This window comes from Pelodiscus sinensis, chromosome 4, assembly GCF_052426305.1.
Source record: "Pelodiscus sinensis isolate ZL-2025 chromosome 4, ASM5242630v1, whole genome shotgun sequence".
In the NCBI taxonomy this organism is placed as follows: domain Eukaryota; kingdom Metazoa; phylum Chordata; order Testudines; family Trionychidae; genus Pelodiscus; species Pelodiscus sinensis.
The window spans coordinates 87504959-87522186 of NC_143055.1; the positions used below are offsets into that span (position 1 = coordinate 87504959).

At 39.9% G+C, this 17228-nt stretch overlaps 1 long non-coding RNA gene across 1 annotated transcript in view; it reads right to left on the minus strand.

Annotated features, from left to right (window-relative positions):
* Positions 1 to 17228, minus strand: part of LOC142829430 (uncharacterized) — a 50617-nt gene that overhangs the window by 17878 nt on the left and 15511 nt on the right. The window contains exon 2 of the long non-coding RNA XR_012903834.2: positions 1463 to 1551. This is a non-coding gene — a long non-coding RNA (uncharacterized LOC142829430). The remainder of the gene's footprint in view (positions 1 to 1462; positions 1552 to 17228) is intronic.

The window sequence follows — 17228 nt, forward strand, 5'->3', positions numbered from 1 at the left end:
ATCCTTCGCTGATTTGTCTCTTGGATGGTTCCCCGGTATCCGACTGGGGCGGAGGGGGACCTGGGCCCACCCCCTCTCCAGGTCCCAGCCCAGGACCCTAAGGGAGTGCATCTGAGACGCGCTGTCCGACCGGGGGGGAGGGGACTATGGCCGCAACACACTGGTCCCTGGGGTTTCTGACCCCGTCCTGGGCTGCTTCCTCCGACCCTTTCGGGTCTGTATGTCTCAGTTTGGTTCAGCGGTGTTTTCGGGGTTGACTCACCCACTCAGGTTGCGGGACAGTCGGTTGCCCGTCCTGGGTCCTTCCACCCCGCCGTCGTCCGGAGCAATCGTTCTCACCCCGTCTCCCCGGAGCTCCCTCCTCTCCCCCCTTTGAGTCCAGGCCTTTAAACCCCGCGCTCCTCCTCAGGGACGCCGGCGCATGCCCCCTGCAAGAGGGGCTGGGCGCGTGCGTGGGCGGTCCCTCCGGGCGAAGGCTCCTGCGCCTGCACCGACCACCGTCCCTGGGCTGGCGTGTTAGAGCCGCTCGGACTTCCCTGCGGCAATGTCCCGCGGCGCCCCTGGCGTGGGGCATAGGGTTGGGGCTTGCGATCCCCACCGCCCGGCCCCTGCCTACATCGGCAGCCGCTGCCGAATAAGCACGGCAGAGCCGCTCAGGCGTTTCAGCGCCTGTCCCCCGTGGTGCCCCAGTGTGGGGCGCGGGGTTGGGACTCACGATCCCCACCACCCCGTCACAGGCACCCCTTTTAATAACCAGTATATCTGATAATGAATCTAAAAATATAATAGATGTCATATTCTGTACAACCTTTATCCAGTCTAATGCTAACATTATTCAGGTACCATTATGGTTTTCAAATTAGAAATTCTTTTGGACTTCTGAACTGCAGGCATCCAAAAGGCTCTTTTTCTATCCATTTTTCATCTTTAGGTCTGTCACTATATATTAAGCAATGGTGACTAAATTTACCATATCTAAACACACAAACTTAATTTCTTATGTAGGGTGATTCTTTCTTTTGCTTTCTTTTATTACATAATTCTAAATACACCTCCAGAGACACCATTTCCCAGATATAATTTACTGCCCCCAACTATAGATTTTAATTTCTTCTAGTCCTTAGTTTTCTGCATTTTGTCTCTGCTCTCTCTTCTCCTTGTCCCTATCTCTGCTCTCTATGCTCCCTCTCCGTAGCTTGTCACTGCTCTCTTTGTTGGTCTTTTTTTCTCTGAGGCTATGTCTAGACTACAAGCCTCTTTCGAAAGAGCACTTTCAAAAAAAGGCATAATTGCTTGTAAAACGAGGCTCTCCACGGTCGAAAAAACTGCCACATTCTTTCGATTTACTTTCAAAAGAACGCGGCAGCAGTCTAGACGCAGGGGAAGTTGCCTTTTTTTGAAAAAATCCTGTACTCTAGACACACCCTGACTGACTTGTTGAGTGACACAGCAAATCCTTCACCTCGTCATTGTGCATCTTTGGCTTCTTTTTCCTCAGTTGCTGTAGTCCGTCTGCTGGTGGATACATCGGCTGAGTTCTCAAGATATGGTCTGCAAAAATAACCATTAACATAGAGTGACTCTACTTATCATGATCAAGATTGTTGTATTTCACTAGCAAGCATGCCCCTGAAAAAAATCACTCTTCTTTTTGGATTAGCCTGCAAGTGAACACAGATCTCTGCAGACACTGTGATCATGATGAGTTTTAAATGTGGTGGTGGGAAAATGGGGTTGCTTATGACTCCCCAAGAAAATACAGATCGCATTTGTGCAGCTTTTGTACAAGAAAATTATTTTTGATAATCCTACACTTGTCCACAGGCTGCAATCACTCTTGTTAACTTATCCTTGCTGAAGGTTAACAAACAAACCTATGCTGCACTTTTGGAGGCTCCCTGGTCCTTATGCAGCCAAATTGTGCGGTTTGGGAAAGTGTCGTACCATGGGGATAGGGAAAAAGCAGCCCTGCTATGGAATCTCCATGACAAAATTAGTAAGAACATAAAGCAAATAATCAATACTATTTCTCAGGAAGACTGTCTTCTTATCTGTGCATGCATCGATGTTGTGTTAGGCCATAATGCAGACCCATGGAGTTCTAGGCAGCTCACAGAAATACAGCCTCTGGTTGTCCAGTACTGCTACCCCCTCCTCCATGACTGTATAGAGCAATTTGCCGCCCTGAATAGCTGCTGCCTACTTAGCTCCCCACTCCACCAGGCCTGCACAGCAACCACTCACTCCAGCACCACTACCATACCGCCTGCATGGCTTCCACCTGCTCAGGCCCCAACTCCACCTGCCTGCACAACAATGTATCCTGCATCCCTTCCATTGCCTCAATATGCGGTATCTCTTCCACAATGAGTTGCTAAGCATTGTCGCAAATATCTTTACTTGAGAACAGTTCCTTATTGCCGGGCGCACAGGTTGTCATTGGATTGAACCTCACCTCCTGGCCCTCTTCAATCTCCTGATCAGCTTTAGTCTGTGTATCTGGGACAAGTATTTCTGGCTCTGTTCTCTGAGAGCTATCTATAGTATTGTGAGGTTTGATTGTGAGATTCCCATCCAGGATTTCATCCAGTTCTTTAAAAACAATGAGCATTTCTGGGTGCAGTACTAGACAGGCTGTTTGCCTCATTTGCTTTCTGGTAGTTCTGCCGGAGTTCCTTGATCATGGCTCTGCATTGTGGGGTGTATTGCTCATATCCTTTCTCAGAGGGCTCGAGAAATGCAACTTTAAGTGTTTCAGGTCCTATGGCTCACTTGCATCTTGACTACACTGTTTCTTCATACCAAACACCAGTTAGATCCAAAAGCTATACATTGTTCCAAGCAGGAGAGATTTTGAAATGATAGCCACCACCCCTATTTCCCTGAGGAGATGCCATGAGAACCACTACATAATGTGCCACAGACACAGGGAATGGATTTAAATTTCCTAGTGTCTGGAGATGGGATGGGAGCATCTCTTTACCTATAAACATTACCTGGCTGAAAGGCAGCTGAGTTCAAGGTGATGTCCAGAGTGGCTAAAAGGGGCACTGTGGGATACATGCTGAGACCAATAAACTCAACCAAAACCCTACCTAGTACACATTGCATGATAAGTCCCTCGTGGGGCTGGAAGTTTTTGTCACCAAAAGTGACCATATGTCATGATATTTGTCACGTTGTAATGTGCACGCTCAAAAGGCAATTTTTTGGTGACAAAATGTGCCTGTGCTGACAAGGATTTAGTGTCATCTGGAATTGCTATGAAAGGATTCACACAGTTCTAATCATGACTTCTACCAGATTCATGCTATTATCCCCTTCCTCCCTCCACCTTATTCCTCCTCTTTTCAATTTTTTTCTTTTTCTTCAAGAATCTGGCTTAGCCAGCACAGATAAATGTCTATTTTGCAACACTTCTAGGTGCCTGTAAAGACAAAGGAAAGGTGGAAGTAGTAACTTTAATATTCCAAAGCCACTAAAAGTTTGTTGTGGCTGATAGGACCTTGTGCTGTGCCTGTAATTTCCCACCAACCATGATCCAAGCAAAAGAATATATTTGACAAAAGTTGTACTTTCTATTATGCTTTTCTTTTCTTTCCCTACTGTGTGAGTTAAGTTTGTTTTGTTTAGTTTAATACAAAATCAAATAGAATTTGAGTAACAGCTCATAAATATCTAAACTGACTTTCTCTTAAAATAAAAAGAAGTTAATATTGACTGTCAAAGCAAACATATCCCCCTTTGAAATGTTAGACAGCTGTAGGGGAAGGTAATAAGGGCACTGGTTAAAAGAAAACCTTACTTAATTTCTTATGCTTTAAAATATTTGGCTATTTTCCTTCTTGCTTTATATATCTTTTAGAAATGGTTAGTGTGATTTTTAATGGTGGTTTTTACAAGGGGATTAAGTCAGAAATAACTCAAGAGAAAGCTCTTGATACTGTGGTATTAAGAGGAGCCCAAGGGCAAGAGGATCAAGAGTGCCCTGATAACTAACAGTAAATTTGAACTAGCTAGAGGAACACAATATACCGCAAATCACTATTGTTATAATCTGTATCTAAAAGATATAAATAATACATTTTTGGAAAGTTCATAACTCACCGGATATTAATAATATTGTATAATGTAGGTGCAAACAATGGCATAAACTGAAATGATAATTCTTAAAGTGTGTTTGCCAGTCAAACAAGGGGTAGCCCACCCTAAACAAGGGAAGTTGATTTCTCCATTAGGCAGTTACTTCCAAAGTACTTCGGAAGGCAATGAGAATGTACTTATATATCAGATAAACAAAATTATCAAGCCAACAGGGGGAGCACAAAGCGGGGAAGGGAGATAAGTCACTGTGGTGTATCAGGTGAAGATATTTTGTGCTGAGGAGAGCTCTCTTCTGTTGGCAAAATAAAATGAACTCTGTAAGAGGTGGTGGCTGTGTCTGTGGGAGAAACTCTTTTCCTGCACCAGCATTTCTAGTTCCTCCTTGTATTTGAAGTCTTTTCTTATAAGTAAATTTTGTAATGTGATGTGACAGCATCATGGGTTCAGTTCTAGCAGCTACAGTTTCAAGCTTAACAGAATGAAAATCACCTCTGTTACTTGCTTCAAATTTAGAATCTCTAGAAACACATAGAAACCAAAGGTTGTGACCCTGTAAATATCCACCATTACAAAGCCTAGTCTAGTTTATAAGTTTTATTAAAATTACATTCATGATTACCCAAGCATATACAAATCCTATACAGACCTATGCACCAGTTACAAATATACTTAAATTCATATCCTTGACAATAGTGTTAGGATCTGATGGGTCTCTTATGACTTGGATCATCAATAGACAGATAATTCCTGCTGGAGTTTCCCAGAGGGAGCTCAGTTGTCCCATTCTGGGCAGACATCCCTTTTTTTTATAACAGTTCTATCTAAACCTACATTCTGTGCATGTCCATAAAGGTGTCCACCTTCTTTCCTCTTATTTGTTTGTGTTCCCCTTACAGGACACTGTCCCTACCAGTCTCTGGAAACTGAAAAGAACCCTCCACTAAAACCACAAAGACATACACACATACCCCTTTGGCTACGTCTACACTGCGGAGCTATTTTGGGATACTGGAGGTATCCTGAAATTGTTATTCCACGTCTTAAGAGCTATGCCAAGGTCCGTGTAAACCTCAATGCACAAGGGATAAGGGGCATTTTGGAATAGTGCTTTATTATTTGGTTCCCTGTCACCCTCCCAAAGTTAAAGTTCTGGTTCCTGATACATGTTTAGAGATCCAAATGTTGGGCTGCCCACTCACTGTACATGCTCATTACTGCTACTCTGGTTCCTTCTGCTAAGCCTCTTGGGGTGATTTTGCTAGGATTCTGCTGGACACCCAATTGCTCCTGGCACTGCCTAACCCAACATGGGATTAAGGAGAAGAGAAATAGTTGCATATAGCCATGGCAGTGCGGACATGCAGCTTTTCATCCCTGCACAGAATGGTGCCCCAAGAAGAAGGATGGTCTTATTAGTGCCCGTGAACAAGGAAAGAAAGGCAATCCTTAAATGGACCACAGGTTTAACCATCCTGGACCAGACATAGATCTCTACCTTTAGTGCTATAGATAGTGGAGAGAAGAGGTATTTTCAGACTGACAATATATCAGAATTCTCCAGAGAAGATCTGCTTTCATGAGATTTTCAGCCATTTTTTTACTACCTGAATCAAACCCAAACTCTAAATCTTTTGAGGTTCTTAAATCACTAGTCTGCCTGATAGATGTGACCAACTCTGCTGGGTTTTGCCACTATCCTATTCCTGCATCTGTGGTTAGAAGAAGTTTCTTCCTTCCCCAAATATGAATTATAAATATTTGAAAAGACATTTGGGAGATGTTTCATAGGTGAGAATAAATTTAGTTTTAAAAAAAAGGTGTGATGACGAAAAGTCTTGAAGAACCAGAATAAAATATTCTGTAAGTACTTCACAGAACATTTTCCTATATAAGCAGTACATTTTACATCTTACATGCTCATCTCCATGAAGAGCTGGGAAGAGGGGATAACTCATTAACAGTATCTCAGGAGAAAACGTTTAAAAGAAATATTAAAATTCAGCACTCAGCAGTACCATTAGTATATAGCCTAAAATATTCCATTTGGGTAGCTAAGTTTATTGTTCTATTAGGAAGATAAAATTTCTTTTCTTTCTGTTGAAGGAACTTTAAGATTCTGAGTTAACTATATCAACTATGTTATTTTCCCTTTATGTAGGAATATTAAGTATTGAGAAACTCTATAAAATTTAAATGACTTTGCCAATATGCCCATTGCCTTTGATATGTGCAACATCCCCATCCCTCTCAAAAAAAAACCCCAACAAAAAATAAAAGCAAACAAAAAACAAATCAAATTTGTAGGGCTCGGTTCTGCTCTCTAATTAATACATCATCCTCTCACTGGAATTCCTGTGCATGGATTGGAAGAAAGAATTTTGTCATTAGTAAGGATGTGGAAAATGTTAGAGTCCAAAAGTAACTACACTTTCTGTAAGGGAAATATCCCGAAGAAAGGTTAATAATCACTTATGGTCAGGCTTGTTAACTTGATCCAGGCCTTTAGTGTTCAAGAGATATAATGGAGCTATAATCAGCCTGAAAATTCGCACCAGAGAATTCCCATGGTATAAAGAAGCTTTCCACATAGAATATCTATGCCAGACCAGTGCCCAAGACCTTGGAGTAGGAACCTGTCAAAGATGGGGAGTGGGAATGGTAGAGTTATACAGAGTTATGTAATCCTCCATTGATTCTGAGTCCATCAAAAATCAGTGGCACGATTTAAAGCTACCCAAGAGCCACTTTTGTATGGTATTAGGGCGGTCAGTGGCCCTCAAATCAAGGAATAATATATGTCTTCCTTCTGCCTGCTGCCATGTTGTATAGAATGGCCCATGATCACGAGTACCAATTTCAAGGCAGACTGTTCAAAAGCAGAGTAGAAAACCCAAAGTGACTGTATGTTCTATAATTAGATTTCACCAACCCAGTAAAAATTCTGCACTACTAAAGCACTATATCAGTCTTATGTCAGGCACTCTGGTCTGCCTTGCCAGCCTTTGCTTTGCAAATTGGGCTTAGAGGTAGATGGTTGCTGTACACAAAATAGTCACATTGTTCCTAGTCCCAAGAGATGATGTAAATGTGTACCTTAGTCCTGGTCTACATTAGGGAGTTATTTTGAAATAACAAGCTAAATTTGTTAAGGGGCTGGTTATTTAGAAATAATAATTCCTGCTTTCCCTGGGGAATAAGCTTATTTCAAAATAGTTATTTCAGGCGTTATTATTTCAGAGTTAGTTATTTCAAAATAATTTCCTAGTGTAGACATGTTCTTAGTTTTCACACTAAGTCTATCCTACAGAAAATGATCTAATGATTTATTAACTAGGAGAAGAAATAGAGCTACTAAAGGGTTAAAGCAGGCAAACATATGTACACAAATGAATTACAGTCTACAGCTTCAAGAGGTGACAGAATTTTAGTAATCTGTCAGGTCTAGTTGTCTTTTAGGGCAAACTCTGGGGATCTCTGCTTCTGTTTCATAGCTCTGGTCCTGTGAGTGTTCAAACAGCAAAAGGTGAAAAATTAGCTTGTGAGCTATTTTTATGTAGTTCTTCCAGAATTCAAGCTTATGGGCTAATCCTATTTGTATGCAGCTTCTGTATGAGTATAAGAGGGCAATTAACAAAGTCTTTGCATTCTGATGTCCCATAATAGCCCACTTAGTTTTGATAGGTCTTGATAATTAGATGATCCTTGTTCACTGGGTTCCCAGTTTCAGTATACTTTTTACAGTTACAAAGCAAAAACTTAAATTATCACTTGATCAAGATATTAGATTAATGCATGCAGCAATTTATAAGCTTTTTATAAAGTCTAAACATATTGTCATAAATCCAATGTATGAACCTATTCTTTGCTCATGGTGTAAGCACCGATGATAATTGTAAAGCTCTGAGCTCCTGGTATTTGTAAAGAAGCCCTTAGAGTCAAATTTAAATATACTAGAAGTACTTTACCACTCTCATATTAAATTCACACCTGATGATTTAAATGTCAGTCTACCTGGCAGCTTTTTGTAGCTTTCACACCTGAAGAGATATCTTTTCTCTTTAGAATATATTCTGAAGCTAGGCTTACAAGAAAACCTAGAATCTCTTGTCATATCAGAAGATAAAGAATTATTTTATATTTGTTTTACAATTAGAGCAACACATCTCTGTTTGAGAATTGAAACATTCAGATTTACTTTAAAAAATACAGTTACAGAAATTGGAAAAATCAGTATACATTACTCTGCAACTCACCTATGAATACTAAAGACATCTAGCACTGAGTAATGAATAAACGTATATAGCATTGTATTAAATTCAGCTTAGCTATGTAATGCCAACTGGCATGCAAATAATTCTCAAGTATACAGTTTTAGGCAAAAAATGTACCACACATTTTCTGTTGGTAGAATGTATGCAAAAAAAGATTCACATAGATGAGTGTTTGTAGTAAAAGTATAATTCTCTCTAAATGCCTAGCAATGTACAAATTAAAATGCATTTCACAGTGACTTAGATTTTAGCATGCATGCCGAAATTCCATTATTAGAAAGACCTAAGATTGCAACTAATGTTTAAAATTAAACTGATGATGTTCCCTTCCTTAATTTAGTTAGTTGTGCCTCTGATGAAAAAGGTTACATACAAAGACGAATTTTAAATATTAGGAAGTTATTTCTCTACAATGTGTATTAAGGAAGCTATTTCCATCATGAATACTCAGTCATCTGTTTAATAAGTTAATGCTTCTGCAAACAGAACGTGCTCCAGGGTTTGGGGCTTCACTATTCTTCATTTTCAGCTTGTTCTCTCCCATTGTGTAACATCTTTTGTTGTTATTTTATATAAAGACACAGCAACTGGAAATAATGACGTCCTCTGATTTTTGCTACATTCAGTAACATTCACCTTTGTCTAATTTTGTACACTACATTAAGCAAAAACATAACAAGCAATGATTATAGAGTCTGCTTTCGATTACAGTGAATCTTTGTTGCATGAGGGCAGAAAAGCAAGGAACAAAGAGCAGAAGATGAAAAATAAGAACAAAATAATTGTACTGTACTTTGTTAGGGCTAGTGATCAGGTTCCAGGAACCATAATGTTCTCATTATATAAAGAGCAATAAATATAACAGTATAGGAAAACAAAAGAAAATATTTAAGAAAAGGAAATACAATATTTTGTTATCAAACCAGCAATCTACTTGGAGGCATAGAACAAGGCATAAGAAAGCACAGTTTTCATATGCAAATATGGATAATAGTGCTATATGACTGCATTGGGGTGACACAGAACCTCTCCAGTGTGTGTTGTATCCCAGAATCTGATATCCCTGAATGGAGCACTTTGAGGGCTCGTCTACACTGGCCCCTTTTCCGGAAGGGGCATGTTAATTTCAGCTATCGTAGTAGGGATAAGAGCCTTCAAAAGTAGGAATAAGTACTTCAAAGTAGGAATAAGAGCCTCCGGAAAAGGGCGCTTTTTCCGGAGGATCGGGGCCAGTGTAGACGCTCTTTTCCGGCTTTTCTACAAGCCGGAAAAAAGCGGCGGACATTTTTATTTAAATGCCGCGGGGGATATTTAAATCCCCCGCGGATTTCCCTACTACGATAGCTGAAATTAACATGCCCCTTCCGGAAAAGGGGCCAGTGTAGACGTAGCCTGAAAGTCTGATATCAGAGAAGTATGACTATCAGTTATGAGGTCTGCACATTAAAGAAACAGGGTTTTTTTTGTAAACCTCACAGATGATAATGTTAAATTGGCAAGAGCCTCCATCTAATCATCTAGAAGTATATGAAGACCTAATTAGATTTCTAGGTAATCAAGAATGAAAAACAAAATGTGATAATCTGATGAGGTGATAGATAAAAATCTTCTATAACTTCTCTAGGTTGCTCCCAATTCTATTTCCAAACCAAGTGAATTAGCTTAGTCATCTTTTGGGTATGCCTCTGTCAGGTAACCATAATCAAAAGCACAGTCTCATTCGACTATGACAGATGCAATGGTTATATTAAGATTTTGTTTATAAAGGACTCTAATGCAATAATATTTCTCCTATGCATATTTATATAATACTTCCTACTGCAAAAGATGAATAATTTAAGACTTTTTTTTGTTTGGAGTTTTCTAGGTTCTGTTTCCTATATGAACCATTCTCTGTTTGCTTTAAACTGCATTGCAATCAAAAGAAGATTAAAATCTTAAAAGAACAATAATTTATTTCACTATTAAATGTATTCAAATTATTTAAAATATTGTTTTAAAACATCAGAAATTTCAGTCAGATTTCCCTTTTATTTCTGTCCTTTATAATATGCTTTCAAAAATATTCAGGATAAAAAAAATCTACCTTTACTCTGCTGCAACTCCCCTGAAGTCTGCACAGATTTACATACTTTTACTTTACATACAGATTACACACAGGTTTTACTTTAAAAGGAAAAGGTCAGATTATACTTCCTTCATTCATGCAAAGGGGGTTCAGCCATCTGTCTGACATTGTCCATCACTACCTGCCTCTTGTAAGACAGTTTATGACCTGAATAGATTCAGAGAGAGATAAGAATGGCTAAAGTATATGGTTGGAGCAAAAACATTATTACAGCATTGGGCCTCATGGAGATCTTCAGAGAGTTAGTAAACCTCAGTTTGTATTATCTTTCTAGGGAAACCACTGTTCCTGGAATACCCTTTAAAATGGTGGAGGTGGAAAGTGAGTATTCCAGGGCAACTGCTAGCTGAAGGAGCCATTTCAGCATGGTTCAGTTAGTGCTGTATTGCTAGCCAAGTAGGCAGGCTACCAGAGAACCAGAACTTGCCCAGAGCCTTAGGATCTCCATAATAATGGCTGTGGGCTCTCAATGAAGACATGAGATGGGATTTGTGAGGTGGCCCGAGATCTGTTTCATGAAGGACAAGTTATGGTTTTCCCCAACTCAGAACTGGGAAGAAAATCTCACTTAAATTTCTTCCTCCTAATCCCTTTTGCTTGGGTTAATATATATGGGTATGTCTACACTACCCTCCTTGTTCGAACTAGGAGGGTAATGTAGGCATACCGCACTTGCAAATGAAGCCCGGGATTTGAATTTCCTGGGCTTCATTTGCATAAGCGGGGAGCCACCATTTTTAAAGCCCTGCTGGTTCGAACCCCGTGCAGCGCGGCTACACGGGGCATGAACTAGGTAGTTCGAACTAGGCTTCCTAGTTCGAACTACCATTACTCCTCGTGGAATGAGGAGTAACGGTAGTTCGAACTAGGAAACCTAGTTCGAACTACCTAGTTCGTGCCCCATGTAGCCGCGCTGCACGTGGTTCGAACCAGCGGGGTTTTAAAAATGGCGGCTCCCCGCTTAGGCAAATGAAGCCCAGGAAATTCAAATCCCGGGCTTCATTTGCAAGTGCGGTATGCCTACATTACCCCGCTAGAATGAACTAGCGGGGTAGTGTAGACATACTCTATGAGGGGACAATGGCACTGAATTTACTTTTGCATACTACGCATTGCTCACCTCTATTTAAATAGTGACTTCTAATGATTAGGACTAGGCACAATTATATTCCTCATTTTCAACCAACACAAAAGTCATTGGTTTAAAAATTTGACTTGAATATTATTAAGTTTGCACTTTTATTAGAAAAGACTAAATTGGGAAAAGAGCAAGCATAGAAAGCTGAAAAACTGAAAACTTAAGTTTGTGAGTGCAGAGGGAGAAATGAGAGAGACAACAAATTATATAGAAAAGGAGAGACAGAAGACTTTGATAAAAATACTTCATACGTCCCATATGTAAGGTATCCAGCGTTTATAGTGACTTACTCTATTCTTCACACAGATCACAGTTTCCAGTTTTCCCTTAATTAAAACATAGGGAATTATTGTTTTGTTTTAAATTGCATCATTGTTATTGAAAAGAGATATTGATTTAAATTAAGAAAAGTTTGCAAACTTGAACTACCGTAGTTTGGTAAATTTTCAACCTCTATCTTAATTCAAGATGTTTCCCAAACCTCTGTCTCTGCCTTCTTTATCTCTATCTCATACATTGGAAGTGGCGAGGAGTCCTGTGGCACCTTGTAGACTAACTGAAGTGTTGGAGCATAAGCTTTCGTGGGCAAAGACCCACTTCATTGGATACATGTAGTGGAAATTTCCAGAGGCAGGTATAAATATGCAGGCCAGAATCAGCCTGGAGATGACGAGATGGATCCAATCAGGGAGGATGAGGCCCACTTCTAGTAGCTGATCTGGAGGTGTGAATTCCAAGAGAGGAGAAGCTGCTTTTGTATTGTGAATGACTAGCTAACTATAAAAGAAGCTTCTTCTCTCTTGGAATTCACACTTCCAGATCAGCTACTAGAAGTGGGCCTCATCCTTCCTGACTGGATCCACCTCGTCATCTCCAGCCTGATTCTGGCCTGCATATTTATACCCGCCTCTGGAAATTTCCACTACATGCATCTGACAAAGTGGGTCTTTGCCCACGAAAGCTTATGCTCCAACACTTCAGTTAGTCTATAAGGTGCCACAGGACTCCTCGCCGCTTTTGCAGATTCAGACGGCTACCCCTCTGATACTTCATACAATGAAGATATTTATTCATGGTATTGAGATATATAAGTGCTTAAATAGTACTCAAAGGAGATGTTTCTAGAAATAACTCTAGATTCATTATTAAAAGTGTTCCACAATCTTGAACTGCATTCCAGGTAGCATGTCTAAGAAATACCATTTAAATTTTGGATGGAATCCAGCATATTAGTCCAATTTTGTGTGATAATGGCAAAATGTTCCACACTGACAGAGGCTGACACACAGTACAGCTAACACAAAATAATGTGAAGTTTCATGACAGTAACAAAGCAACTGCTTTTGTTTGAAAACTGCACCTTCAATCATTCCAGAAAGCAAGCAGCCAACTCTGAACATATTTACTGCAGATTCCTTTTGAGAGTGGCACATCACTAAATCAAAGTTGCTTAGTGGTTGCCAAATGGTAGCTCATTAAGCTGAAGGCCTCACTAAGTAGAATCAGAAAGGAATATGGGATGAGAATCAGATGTGAATCAGAAAGCATTTACTCTCTTAATTAAAAAAGTGGAGAACAGCACTGAGGAACATTACTGAGTTGTCTTGGATAACATTTTCAGTATTACAAAGATTTCAAGAAACCCTGCTATGCTTTTCTCTTGCCTACTGCCTCTCCTCTGTGTCTACAAGCAAGGGCTTGCCATAATGACAACAAGGCGACATTTTTTCCATAGCCAAGTAAATGAAGACGGGATAACGGAGTACACCAAAGGAAATATGCACCGACATGTGAAAATTGAGTTTTTATTAATAAACACATATGGCAAACTCATTTGGTGTATTGTAGACTAGAATACAGACAATTTCAAAAGTGACACCTGAAATTTACATATTAATGATACCTTTTTGAAATACTCTATTCACTGCATTCACTTTTTTCTATTTCAACAAGAACAGTATTTAAAAAACAGAGAGAATTAGACCAACTATGGCTCTAGTTACAAGAACTTGAAAGGATAAAAGAAAACAGAGAAAGAGAGAGAGATGACTAACTAAAGTGAACAATGCACATCTGTACCTTTGATAGTTCATCCTCTTTTTTAATGATGCTCTGGAAAAAGCTGTTTATCTGCTAAGACTTTTGCAATAAATAAATAAATAAATAAAAATAAAAAACCTCCACCTTATAGAATCAACTTACATTATAAAGTAAAGAAGTACATTATATTAACAGAGTTACAGTTTTGGACACCATTCTACTGTGTGTGTGTGTCCTATGGAAATTTCTCTAGTCAGGTAAGCTATACTTAGTTATACAAAGAAGATTTTGAAGATTTCTGGGATGTGCTGTGTAAGAGATATTAGGAGAACACTTTGCTAGTGAAGCGACATGCTATACCAATGAAGTTATAATTATAATCAATACGTGGTATAATTCTTTGCAGTCTTAAAATTGTGTTGTTCTGTCGAGATGAGATCAGGAAACATTACTAGAAAATTCAAAAGGGCAAAATTAATACATAAATGTCCTAATGAATCCCCTATTTTAAAAACTCAAACTCTAGATTTTCTGTGAAACAAAACTGTGATAGATAGATGGAGAGATAGTTGTATAGATAGGACAGGCACTAGCAGGAGCAATTGAGGATACTATCTAGAGTTTATAATGCCAAGGTGTTTGGCAATTGGTTGAAATACTGTAGAGCCCATAAAAGTGACCCAATATAATTGGCTGGTGATAACTTTCTCTTCTGAGATTGATTCTTTTTCATTATATTTCTGGTTGAGTGCAGGTGTACAGAATAATATCCCATGGCAGTGAACAGGAAGATGAAACTCAATAAAAACTGGGGATGAAAAAGAAAATTCATTTATAGTTTGTGTTAGTTTGTTACTGCTGTAAACACAACTACACACTTTTATCCCAGAACGAATAAAAAAGTCAACATGAAACATTTGTTCATTTTAACCCTCTGTATTCTTTATCCAATACGAGAAGATATATGAAAAAGAATGATATTAAGGCACCATACCATAAGCACTTGGGGTTCGTCTACACAGCAGAGTTATTTTGAAATAACATAGCGTGCATCTACACTACAAGCCTTTATTTCAAAATAATATCGAGCTGGAGGACTACTTACTCCGACTCCTGTAAACCTCATTTCACGATGAGTAAGTGTTCTTCCTTCAACTTCCTGCTGTGTAGACAGCACCAAAAGCTGAATTAAGCTTTTTCTACTTAAGCAACACAATGGACATAGCTGACGTTGTGTAGCTTAATTTGACTTTTGCCCTGCTCTGCAGATGTACCCTCACACATCAACTCTCAGCACAAAGTGCCAGCTTGTCTCACTAATGTGATCTGGAGAAACAGAAGTTTAAAGTAGCATGCTGCATGCACAACTAGTCTGTCTTTTGGCTAAATTCTTCTAGTCATACTCAGGCCATAGATTCCAGGGTGGTCTTGTCTGAATAAAGATAGAAGGTTATACTTAGAAGGGAATGAGGAAAAGGAAGCCTCTGAAACAGCTGGAGTCTCTTGAGGCATATAGGTTGAATGAGCCAGAATAGCTCAAGAAGTAGTACATTGCAGCAGCTGCTGAGCTCTCCAGCTCCCTAGCTGTGGGCCTGTTCACATCACTCGGTAACAGATTTCTTTTTAAAAGAAATATGCATAACTCTAGCAACAAAGAATGTATCCAGTCCTAATAATCTACTCTAGAACCCTCTTTTGCAGCTTATGCATCAGCTGATCTTCTGCTGATATGGCATTTCCATATGTTTGGAAGTGAGTTTTAATTGCAGTTGAACATTTTGGCCTTGCTAAGTTCCTGGCTACAACTTCCCTGAGCTATACTTATGTGCACCCCAACTCAATCATATGAAAAGTTGGTCACTTTTTTTAAACTCTTCATTTCTCCATGTTTGGGGCTGGAAAGAGCCCAGAAAAGAATGCTTATTTACAGTATATCTAAAATTCTTATTACCATAGAAATATGCATTAAATGTAATCCACTGATTCTGAGATACCTGTTTTCCTCCGCAAAATAGCCATTTACACTATAAGGAGAAAATACTACAACAAAGGAGGTGCAGTCTTCTTGCTTATCATATATATATATATATATATTAGAGTGTGTCTGTCTGTCTGTCTGTCTGTGTGTCTATCTGGGAGTCCTTTTGTTCCAGAACCCCTCCTAAATACTAAGATCAAGGGTCACCAAATTTGGTATTCAGTTTCCTCTTCTCCAATATTAAAGCAAGATCAGTGTTTGATTGTGCCAGGACAATCAGAAGGACCCGGGAAAAGGACTGTTTTCCATAACATACAAAGGGAGGGGCTGCTGTTTGGAGGGATGCAATATGAGAGTGGCCACTGGAGGCAGCAAGCTCACAGGGGAGAGCTATCCTACAGAGTGCCAATGAGGGGGCAGATATACCACCAAAGAAGTGGCCAGCAAGGCTGGGTATGCACCATCTTGCCTGCCAGCACACCAAGTAAGCACCCCCTTTGCCCCCCTCTCAGCACTTGGACACATCATGGAGGCGAGGAGGCAGGAGGAAGGTATTGGTGGCTGGAGAGTTTGGAAGGGGGGAGAAAAAGACTCTTGGGAGCAGGAGAGAGTGGCTGGGGGAAGAAAAACACCCATGTGGGGGTGCTGGGAGGATAGAAAAGTCCTGAGGGACACATGGGACCTGCTGCTCTGAGCCACTCCTCGCCCCCAAACTTCACTCTCATCCCCACAGCTTCCTGCACTTGTCCCACATCCACAAAGCCCTACCCTGAGTCCTGCCCCTCCCCCGTGTTGTCAGCCCTACCCTGAAGGATCTGGGCAATGCTAGGTAAGTCTGTTGGTATTCGTATATTCTCATTGGTTTTGCTTTAATAGGCATTTTCATTAAGCAAAAAATACAGCTTAATCTCATATCCTGTGATCACTATTACTAATGATCACATCTTCATCAGTGGAATTATTTATATTAGTAAGGGAAGAAGCAAAACACTCATTGCTTATAGTTATAGAAGTGAGAGTTTCATACTGGAACTTTGATTAGAAGCACTAACCCTTCTCACCTCCTAGCTCTCCAGCCTCCTTCCCTAACCCCTCCCCCGCCCCCACATATCCCCATGGCCTTGCCCTGACTTCTGCACTGAAGGACACAGGCAACATTGGGTATGTCTTCTAGTTTATATATAAAAGAAGGAGAAAAAATCTTTCATTGGATAAACTTCTGTGGATGGCAGATGCAAGCTTTCCAGCTACACAGAGCTCTTTGAGACTGGAGAAGGAAACATAATTACTGAACTAATGACAAATTTGGATAGACTGGGAAGCAGAAGAGGCAATGCATATTGGAGGTGGTTACCTCAAATTAAGTGGAAATATGGGAGTGAAGGGGTTTGAAGTAGACCATCAAGAGTAGCAGGGCCCAAGCATAGGCGCCCATAGTAAGCTGTACCATTACCTGTGCACCAACTGGGACCAACAATAACAAATGGATATTTGTGTGTGTAAATAAGATACTTGTACTCCTAATTCATTGTGCATTTTGTCACAAAATTTGAATGTCAAAATTCAGAT